This window comes from Oncorhynchus nerka, linkage group LG18, assembly GCF_034236695.1.
Source record: "Oncorhynchus nerka isolate Pitt River linkage group LG18, Oner_Uvic_2.0, whole genome shotgun sequence".
Taxonomy (NCBI): Eukaryota; Metazoa; Chordata; class Actinopteri; order Salmoniformes; family Salmonidae; genus Oncorhynchus; species Oncorhynchus nerka.
Window position 1 is genome coordinate 35411095 of NC_088413.1, and position 10624 is coordinate 35421718.

Here is a 10624-nt window from a genome sequence, read left to right on the forward strand (position 1 = left end):
CCCCCCTACTGTAGGCTATATAAAGACACCCTTGTGGAACGCCAAGACATTGAAGAAGACGGTGTCTCTGCGTTTCCCACTCATTACTGTATTTGACTGTCTTCCTTGTTCGCCAGGGAAGGGGAGAAACATTCTGGGAATATTGAAGCATTTTATCAACAAGGTGGCCCTGGGAATATTGAAACATTGTATCAAATGAACGAGGCTGTTTGGAGAATATTGAAAAATGTACTAGGTAAACAAAGATAGTTACGAGATTATTGATTGTAACATACTAGCCAACGAGGGGTCAGCTCGCACAAATCTTTTCCCGGGCCAGCTTGTCTCTGATATTATTGTATTGCCTACGCAGTAAGTGAGTGCTCGTTATTATATATATATATATATATTTATTTATTTATTTAAACATCCCTAAATCCACGCTATAGCTAAATATTCTGGCAATATTTAATGACGTTTTGCCAGCAAGATTGATCTGTAAGAATAACTCATTTTAATTGAGGAAGATGGACAAGCAAGAATGATACAGTGAGAGGTGGAAATTCATAAGACCAGGGGCAGGTAGGGATTAGGAATACAGGCAGATGAATTAGGCCTACAGCAAATTCAAAAAGGTTAGTCCAACTAAGTCATCATTAATGACTTGCAGTATCAATTAGGTCTGTTCTGTCACTGCATGACAATGCACATTTGTTTTAACCTACAAATGTTATCATCTATGAAGGCAAAAACAGGACATGCCTTTTGGGGAAATGCTCTAAATAGCAAATTGTTCAGTCGGCCACCACCATGCTTCAATGTAGGGATGGTAATGGCCAGGTGATGAGCGGTGTCTGTTTTCCTCCAGACTTTTGGCTTGGCATTCAGGCCAAAGAGTTCAATCTTGGTTTCATCAGTCCAGAGAATCTTGTTTCTCACATTCTGAGAGTCCTTTAGTTGCCTTTTGGCAAACTCCAAGCAGGCTGTCATGTGCCTTTTACTGAGGAATGGATTTCATCTTAGCTCTGTCATAGCTCTGTCAACTCCTTGACCCAGGCCCTTCTTCCCCGATTGCTCAGTTTGGCCTGGCGGCCAGCTCTAGGTCTTGTTGATTCCAAACGTCTTCCACTTAAGAATCATGGAGGCCACTGTGTTCTTGGGGACCTTCAATACTGCAGAAATGTTTTGGTACCCTTCCCCAGATCTGTACTTTGTCACAATCCTGACATTTTGAGGAATGAAATAAAGACTTTCAGATACATACAACAACATGTGTGATGTATTGTATTTTTCTTGGAGAAGACCCTGGCAGTCCTCGGTGTTGTGCGGACCGATAAGTGCACCATTGAATTAGGCTAGGAGTTGGAGAGTTGTTGGATGGAGCCAGCCTTCATTACACAAATTTTACTTGGCAGCGAACACACATTATCTCCATTTTGCCCAAGCCTGTTGCACTTTTATGGTCACAATGTCCGAAAACAAACACTTTTTTGGGGGTTGGGATCATGAGGCGAGCGAGGGTGTGGGCCATTGTACAAATGAGGAGGTGATCATTTAAACGGCCAAATAGGTCTGTGATGTGGAGCTTTCAAAAGCTTGACATGATGTGATTCACAGATGAGGAATGAATTGAACTGAAATACAAACCAGGTGATATTGCCCTCTGCTGGACAATATGATTATATCTCACCACACAGACTGGCAGATTTACTCAATGGTTTCATTTCCAGTAGTAAAAAAAGATTTAGACTGAAGTGCAATAATCATCAAGCGTTAAACAGATTCATGTGATAAGCTAACTATGACATTAATCATAGTTGATTATAATTTTTTATCTGAAAAGATTGTGACTGTAAACAATGTCATGATACAAATGTATTTAACATCTTATCACAGGGTTCCCCAACTGCCCCCCCAAGTTTCTGAGCCAAAAAATAATAATTTGTGTATACACATTTATTGTTGAATTTTGCCGGACATAAAATATTATACAAACACCGGGACATCAGCTCCAAGTGATTTTAAATTTGGAAATCTGTTCCCAAATATTCCCACTCATAATAGAGAGACGTGATCGTATACAAATAATAATAATACATAATAGTTGATTGGATTTATATAGCACTTTTCTACCAATTGAGGTGCTCAAAGCTCTTTACATAGTAGGGTGAAACTCACCTTCTCCACCATCAATGTGTAGCGCCCGCCTCAGTGATGCACGGCGACCATTTTTGTGCCAGAACGCTCACCCCACGTCAGCTATCAGGTGGAGAGGTGAGGAGTGATATATGCCAATTAGGAATGAGGGAGATGATTAGATGGCCATGATGGAATGTGGCCAGGTTGGGAATTTAGCCAAGACAAACGGACCCCCTTTCCGTTTGACATTTTCTGTGAATGACCAATGCATTATTCCGATTATGATTAAACGGACCATTATGTTACGAAGCTAGTAGTTAAGACACAGAAATGTACGTTATAGTCTCGTCCCATCGCTGCAACTCCCGTACGGACTCGGGAGAGGCGAAGTTCGAGAGCCGTGCGTCCTCCAAAACACGACCCAGCCAAGCTGCACCGCTTATTGACGCAATGCCCGCTTAACCCGGAAGTCAGCTGTACCAATGTGTTGGAAGAACACCTGGCGCCGTGACAGCATGCATGCGCCTGGCCCGCCACAGGAGTCTCTAGAGTGCGATGGGACAAGGAAATCTTTGTCCGGCCAAACCCTCTCCTAACCTGGATGACGCTGTGCCAATTGTGCGCCACCTCATGGGTCTCCCAGTCACTGCCAGCTGTGACACAGCCTGGGATCAAACCTGGGTCTGTGGTGACGCCTCAAGACCTCTGCACCACTCTGGAGCCCCCGCAAATTGATTTGAACAAACAATTGGTCCCCCCAAAAATGTGTCCCTCTGAATTTAAAAATCCAGATGTGGCCCTCGAGCCAAAAAGTTTACCCACTCCTGCCCTAGAGGTTTTGAAACTGATTTAGCCTACTTGTCATTCCAGATCTGAATATTTGATATCCTTTTTACTGTACACTGTTAATAGCTAATCACTGAATGTCCTACTACAAGGATGTGGTCAGGATGACACACTTCTGAGTCAATAACACAGAATACACACACCACAGATTGCGAGGGCAAGTACAATGAACAGTTGGGGAAATTAAGTCTGCTGTGTGGTTGCCCGATATACACAAGCACACACTTAATTTAGTTTAATGTGTAGTCGAGGCTTTGCCATTTAAATATTATTGTGCCTATCTTTCAGATCTGACAACCAGACTTGGTGGGTGTTCCCACCAAACTGTTCCAGCCCTGGAGTGGCACGCTGGAACTTCCAGAGGCTTGTAGACCTGAAGCTGTGTGATGTGGTCCAAAAAATGATCACACACATGTTAACACACTCACTCAATCGCTCACTCTGTTTTGATGTGTCATTTTTTTACACTTAAGAAAATTGTGCCTCTCTCTTTTAGATCTGACAACCCTATTACAACCCCACAGCTGCAGTCGTCTGCCCCTGCATCTGCTGCAGCGACTGGTGATACAGGTGATTATCACATGCATGTATACACACATGCACACACTCCCTCACTTGGGGCTCTATTCAATCACGTCCTCTTTAGCCGACATCCACATAGCGGTTGTTTTTGGTGGTGTCTGAGGTGGAACTGTGTTAGAGCTGTGAAATCCACAAGCGGCCCCTGGCATTATACCTAAAGCGAGTTGCATCAACAGAAATCTCATGCGGACTTGTTTACAAGTTTGAACACTGGAATGTGAGATTTAATCTACATCTCGATTAGGCTAATAGAAATCCTCACTATTTTGTTTAATGATTTAGAATTTGAGCATCATTATATCTATAGCCTTCACTTTCTCGTTCTGAACTTGTAACACGAGTAGGACAGGTGTAGCTTCATGACAATGATCAAGAGCTGCTGCTTACCGATTTTGACAGATCCAACTCAGTTACACCTCAGACACCGCCAAAACATCAGCTATGTGGTGTCAGCAATCACCCGTTAACACTTGATCTGATTGGATCTAGGCCATACACTCATTCAGTCTGTTTAGTTGTATGATAATTGTCAGTTAAGAAAATTGTGCCTCTCTCTTTTAGATCTGCCACCCTCAGCATTTCAGCTGCAGTCACAGCAGTCCTCTGCTGTGGCATTTAATTTACCGGCTGCACCAGTTCCTACTACAGTAGCCGTGAAGGGAGAAACTTGTGAGGATTCCCAGATGGATTCAGGTCATTCAGAATTATATTCCATACACATATCCTCACTCACACCAACAGATGTGCACACACAGACATGTCGTTGAGCTGTACACTTACTGTCACTATGTGCATCACTCTTTCAGATCTGCCATGCACTCCACCACTGCCCGACAGCCTCACCCAGAAGTGCATATACACTGGCCCTATCAAGACTGATAAAGCAGAGATGGGTGGCTGGCAAGGAAAAATAAAACATGCACACACTCTCTCTCTCTCTGTCACACACACACACATTATCCCCAATGTAAATAAATTGTAATTACTTGTTTATTTTATGGATACTCCAGTTTATTTTAGGATGGGAGATATCTACGCCTGTCTGTCCATTGTCAGTATCTACATAATTACTCTAAATATCTATCAAATTAAAATGTGATATTGTGGTAATATGTACAGTTTGAGAACATTCTGTGTGCTTTTCTTGGAGTTGAGAAACATGCCTCACTCTCTCTCACACACACATTAGACCCAATGTAAATACATCGATTTTATTTATGCTCGATTTTATTTGAGGATTGTGTGCAATAAAGTACATTGACATTTAAAACAGTTCGGTTTATAGGATATTTCTCTAATTAAAATGAATGACTGCAGACCTGCAACCCTCTTGTGTCATCTGGTGCTGAAACGGCCTCACATATGTACATGGTTCCCAGGAGTTGTCCTGCAAAAATATTTATGTACCAAGGCTACCCATCCACATCGCTCTGGCCAAACGGATGTTTGTTCTCCACAATGAATTAATGTAGTGCTTAAAAACCAGGCAACCAAGGCCAAGGAATGGAGAGAGAGATGACCTGGAGGGAGTTCCAGACCTCAGCTTTTAATAAAGCAGAAAAGCAAAGATGGGTGGTTTCCTTCCTGATAAACTTGACCCAAATTCGTGAGCTCTTGACCATAACACGATTGTCTTCAGATAAATAATCAGCATACAGTGGGGCAAAAAGGAATTTAGTCAAATCAAATCATCAATCAAATCAAATTTTATTTGTCACATACACATGGTTAGCAGATGTTAATGCGAGTGTAGCGAAATGCTTGTGCTTCTAGTTCCGACAATGCAGTGATAACCAACAAGTAATCTAACTAACAATTCCAAAACTACTGTCTTATACACAGTGTAAGGGGATAAGGAATATGTACATAAGGATATATGAATGAGTGATGGTACAGAGCAGCATACAGTAGATGGTATCGAGTACAGTATATACATATGAGATGAGTATGTAGACAAAGTAAACAAAGTGGCATAGTTAAAGTGGCTAGTGACATAAGAATGCAGTCGATGATCTAGAGTACAGTATATACATATGCATATGAGATGAATAGTGTAGGGTAAGTAACATTATATAAGGTAGCATTGTTTAAAGTGGCTAGTGATATATTTACATCATTTCCCATCAATTCCCATTTTTAAAGTGGCTGGAGTTGGGTCAGTGTCAATGACAGTGTGTTGGCAGCAGCCGCTCAATGTTAGTGATTGCTGTTTAACAGTCTGATGGCCTTGAGATAGAAGCTGTTTTTCAGTCTCTCGGTCCCAGCTTTGATGCACCTGTACTGACCTCGCCTTCTGGATGATAGCGGGGTGAACAGGCAGTGGTTTGGGTGGTTGATGTCCTTGATGATCTTTATGGCCTTCCTGTAACATCGGGTGTAACATCGGGTCTCAGCCACCAATTGTGCAAGTTCTCCCACATAAATAGATGAGAGAGGCCTGTAATTTTCATCATAGGTACACTTCAACTATGACAGACAAAATGCGAGAAAACCCCCCAGAAAATCACATTGTAGAATTTTTAATGAATTTATTTGCAAATTATGGTGGAAAATAAGTATTTGGTCCATAACAAAAGTTTATCTCAATACTTTGTTATATACCCTTTGTTGGCAATGACAGAGGTCAAACGTGTTCTGCAAGTCTTCATAAGGTTTTCACACACTGTTGCTGGTATTTTGGCCCATTCCTCCATGCAGATCTCCTCTAGAGCAGTGATGTTTTGGGGCTGTTGCTGAGCAACACAGACTTTCATCTCCCTCCAAAGATTTTCTATGGGGTTGAGATCTGGAGACTGGCTAGGCCACTCCAGGACCTTGAAATGCTTCTTATGAAGCTACTCCTTCGTTGCCCGGGCGGTGTGTTTGGGATCATTGACATGCTGAAAGACCCAGCCACGTTTCATCTTCAATGCCCTTGCTGATGGAAGGAGGTTTTCACTCAAAATCTCACGATACATGGCCCCGTTCATTCTTTCCTTTACACGGATCAGTCGTCCTGGTCCCTTTGCAGAAAAACAGCCCCAAAGCATGATGTTTCCACCCCCATGCTTCACAGTAGGTATGGTGTTCTTTGGATGCAACTCAACATTCTTTGTCCTCCAAACACGACGAGTTGAGTTTTTACCAAAAAGTTATATTTTGGTTTCATCTGACCATATGACATTCTCCCAATCTTCTTCTGGATCATCCAAATGCTCTCTAGCAAGCTTCAGACGGGCCTGGACATGTACTGGCTTAAGCAGGGGGACACGTCTGGCACTGCAGGTTTTGAGTCCCTGGCAGCATAGTGTGTTACTGATGGTAGGCTTTGTTACTTTGGTCCCGGCTCTCTGCAGGTCATTCACTAGGTCCCCCCGTGTGGTTCTGGGATTTTTGCTCACCGTTCTTGTGATCATTTTGACCCCACGGGGTGAGATCTTGCGTGGAGCCCCAGATCGAGGGAGATTATCAGTGGTCTTGTATGTCTTCCATTTTTTGCTCCCAGTTGATTTCTTCAAATCAAGCTGCTTACCTACTGCAGATTCAGTCTTCCCAGCCTGGTGCAGGTCTACAATTTTGTTTCTGGTGTCCTTTGACAGCTCTTTGGTCTTGGCCATAGTGGAGTTTGGAGTGTGACTGTTTGAGGTCTTTTATACTGATAACAAGTTCAAACAGGTGACATTAATACAGGTAACGGGTGGAGGACAGAGGAGCCTCTTAAAGAAGAAGTTACAGGTCTGTGAGAGCTAGAAATCTTGCTTGTTTGTAGGTGACCAAATACTTATTTTCCACCATAATTTGCAAATAAATTCATTAAAAATCCTACAATGTGATTTTCTGGAGAAAGAAATCTCATTTTGTCTGACATAGTTGAAGTGTACCTATGATGAAAATTACAGGCCTCTCTCATATTTTTAAGTGGGAGAACTTGCACAATTGGTGGCTGACTAAATACTTTTTTGCCCCACTGTACATGCTGTAGGACTATGGCATTCGGGTTTCTTCGTATATTATATTGCAATCAGACACTGAAACACACTGGGCAAGTAAAGCATACAGAGCAGCTTATTTGGACCGTACCGTTAAGGTTGTCGTGTTCCCTTTCTTGTTCTTGTGATGAGTGATGCAAACTGCCAGTATCATCCCCACCAGACCCAGTCCAACTGCAGCTCAAATCAAAAATCAAATTGTATTGGTCACATACACATGGTTGGTAGATGTTAATGTGAGTGTAGTGAACGCTTGTGCTTCTAATTCCGACAGTGCAGCAATATCTAACAAGTAATCCAACTATTCCACAACCTACCTAATACACACAAATCTAAAAATCTAAAGGGATGGAATAAGAATATGTACATATAAATATATGGATGACCAAGCGGCATAGGCAAGATGGAATAGATGGTATAAAATACAGTATATACATATGAGATGAGTAATGTAAGATATGTAATCATTATTAAAGTGGCATTATTTAAAGTGACTTGTGATCCATGTATTAAAGTGGCCAATGATTTGAGTCTGTATGTAGGCAGCAGCCTCTCTGTGTTAGTGATGGCTGTTTAACAGTCTGATGGCCTTGAGATAGAAGCTGTTTTTCAGTCTCTCGGTCCCAGCGTTGATGCACCTGTACTGACCTCGACTTCTGGATGATAGCAGGGTGAACAGGCAGTGGCTCGGGTGGTTGTTGTCCTTGATGATCTTTTTGGCCTTCATGTGACATCAGGTGCTGCAGGTGTCCTGGAGGGCAGGTAGTTTGCCCCCAGTGATGCGTTGTGCAGACCGCACCACCCTCTGGAGAGCCTTGCGTTTGAGGGCGGTGCAGTTTCCATACCAGGCGGTGATACAGCCCGGCAGGATGCTCTCAATTGCGCATCTGTTAAGGTTGTGAGGGTTTTAGGTGCCAAGCCAAATTTTTAGGTGCTGTTGCGCCTTCTTCACCACACTGTCTGTGTGGGTGGACCATTTCAGTTTGTCCGTGATGTGTATGCCGAGGAACTTAAAACTTAAAAACTTCATGCAGATGAAATAAGGAGAGACCGTTAGTACCAATAGACATTGCAGGCAAAGCTAAAAGGAGAAGTATAGGAGGAGGGAGGCGAGGTTAGCTTTACCTGCTGAAATTATGCTACATTAGGAAAATTGCATGGCTCATTTTTGTTTGTGTTAAATGCAGTATGACATAGTATTTAAGCTGTAATATAATTTAGTATATATATTTATGTTACCTTGTACACAAGTGGTAAAATATTCATTTATAGTTTCTAGGCCAGACACTGAACAATAGTGACATAAATTACTAATGAGATCGGTTGATGATTAGGTGTACCACCAGTGATGATAAATAGGTTTGTTAAGGTCACAGTTGGAGTGACTGAACATAAAGTCTCTGAGGCAGAACGTTTTAGATGTGAGAATAACATTTTGTGACAGATTTAACAACTAAAATGGCATATTCTAAATTGAGGAGCATGGTATTTTGTGAGAAATACACATATGTTTTTGATTATCAAAAATCTCCTCTTACCATGAATTCTGCTTTCTCCCCCAAGCATCATCATTTTTCCAACCTTTCCCATTCAGTAATACAATCCAAGGTCTGCATCCTCAACAGTCTTGATTTTCAATGCCAATGACCTGTTGGCAATCTGTGCCTCGAAACGAAGATTGTGTTGGTGACCAAAGATTACAGGTTATCTCGTAATGGTAAGAGATATCACAGGGGAAAATAGCAGTATCTCCAAGCTGGACCTTTCGAAACACAGACTCCTCCACAGACTGCCGTAGCTTGACGATGAACACTGTTTGATAGATCGATTACAACACATTAGGCAATTTTCTATTACAATCAAATGAAAAAACATGTGTATAATCAAATCAGGCTATTCATCAAGAAGACCCTCTGAAAATCCAATACATTTTACTCACAAATCATCAAAATAAACCAAAGAGATGTCATTCTCTGTGTGCTATTACAAGCAGAATTACAGGTCACAAGTTACAGTCTGGCAATGGACAGTTTCATGTTCACTGGTAAAACCTCTAGTTCCATGAAAGTTCCACTTCCTTTCAGATGTAGACCACTTTTATTTAAATAAAAAAAGTGTTATCAGCTCAACTTAGGTTTACCATTTGCAAACCTTTAGTGTCATACTTTAAAACACGATTATTAATTTATTTATTTTTAAAACATGATTTTTTTTAAATAAAAAATTGCCTCTAAGCCTCCTTAAACCCAACAAAAAGCTTTGTCATACGTGGTAGCATGCATAGTGTGATGGTTTGGTGTTGGTAAGGTTTTGTACTCTCATAGGAGAAACAACAGTTGCTTCTGAGCTGGTGTGTTTCGGACAGGTATTGCAGGAAGCTGCGCCCACAGAGGTGTGTAGGTTGTAGGCCTATGTGACCTGCCTCTCTCTCACTTCTGTTAACCCTGGAAACGAAACCACCAAAAGAGCTACTGCCTTTGATTGAAACAGACAAAGCCAGAGACAATGACGAAATCAAAGATTGCTTGAGTGTTTTTTTTCTTCTTAGGTTTTGTTGCTTTTTTATCAGTTTGATAAAATAGTTGAATTGTCTCCATAGTCTCAATAGATGCAAATATCATTGTAATCCTTATAATAACAAAAACCTGGCAATCTATTCCCTGTGTAGTGCACTCCTTTTGACCAGAGCCCTATGGGTGCTCTACAATACGGTGTCAGGGCTGCATACACAATGGCCATAACCTCGTTACTGAAACTGGGATAAAGCCAGTTGGTGGAGAGACCACAATGTCCCTGACCCTGAACAGCTTCTGTTCAGATGGAATGCAATTTTCCCCAATGGGAATTGCCTGTCTGACCCATGTCTGCACTTGTCAAAATGCCCATGTCCACTTTTATATAAACTTTTTTTCACGTACGTCACTTGCTCTATTTGTGATTGTATATTGTTTGTTATGTTCTGTTAAATAATAAAATAAAATAAAGCAGTGCCATAAATTGATATACCGCTATAAAATAAAATAGCAGCCAATCGAAAGTATTTTACTGATGACGTAAAAAGGTCAACGTTCAATCACACACGCCAAGAGAAACAAACAACGGAACATCAA

The 10624-nt window shown here is 41.5% G+C and overlaps 1 long non-coding RNA gene across 2 annotated transcripts; it reads right to left on the reverse strand.

Annotated features, from left to right (window-relative positions):
* Window positions 1–4772: 4772 nt before the first annotated feature.
* Window positions 4773–10482, reverse strand: LOC115146572 (uncharacterized). 2 transcript variants are annotated; one of them, XR_010459723.1, is made up of 5 exons: window positions 9454–10482; window positions 9053–9326; window positions 8163–8538; window positions 7606–7688; window positions 4773–5908 (listed from the first exon to the last, which is right to left on the reverse strand). It is a non-coding gene; the product is annotated as an uncharacterized LOC115146572 (long non-coding RNA). The 2 variants fall into 2 exon arrangements; XR_003866172.2 differs by having other exon boundaries at window positions 8163–9326.
* Window positions 10483–10624: the final 142 nt, after the last annotated feature.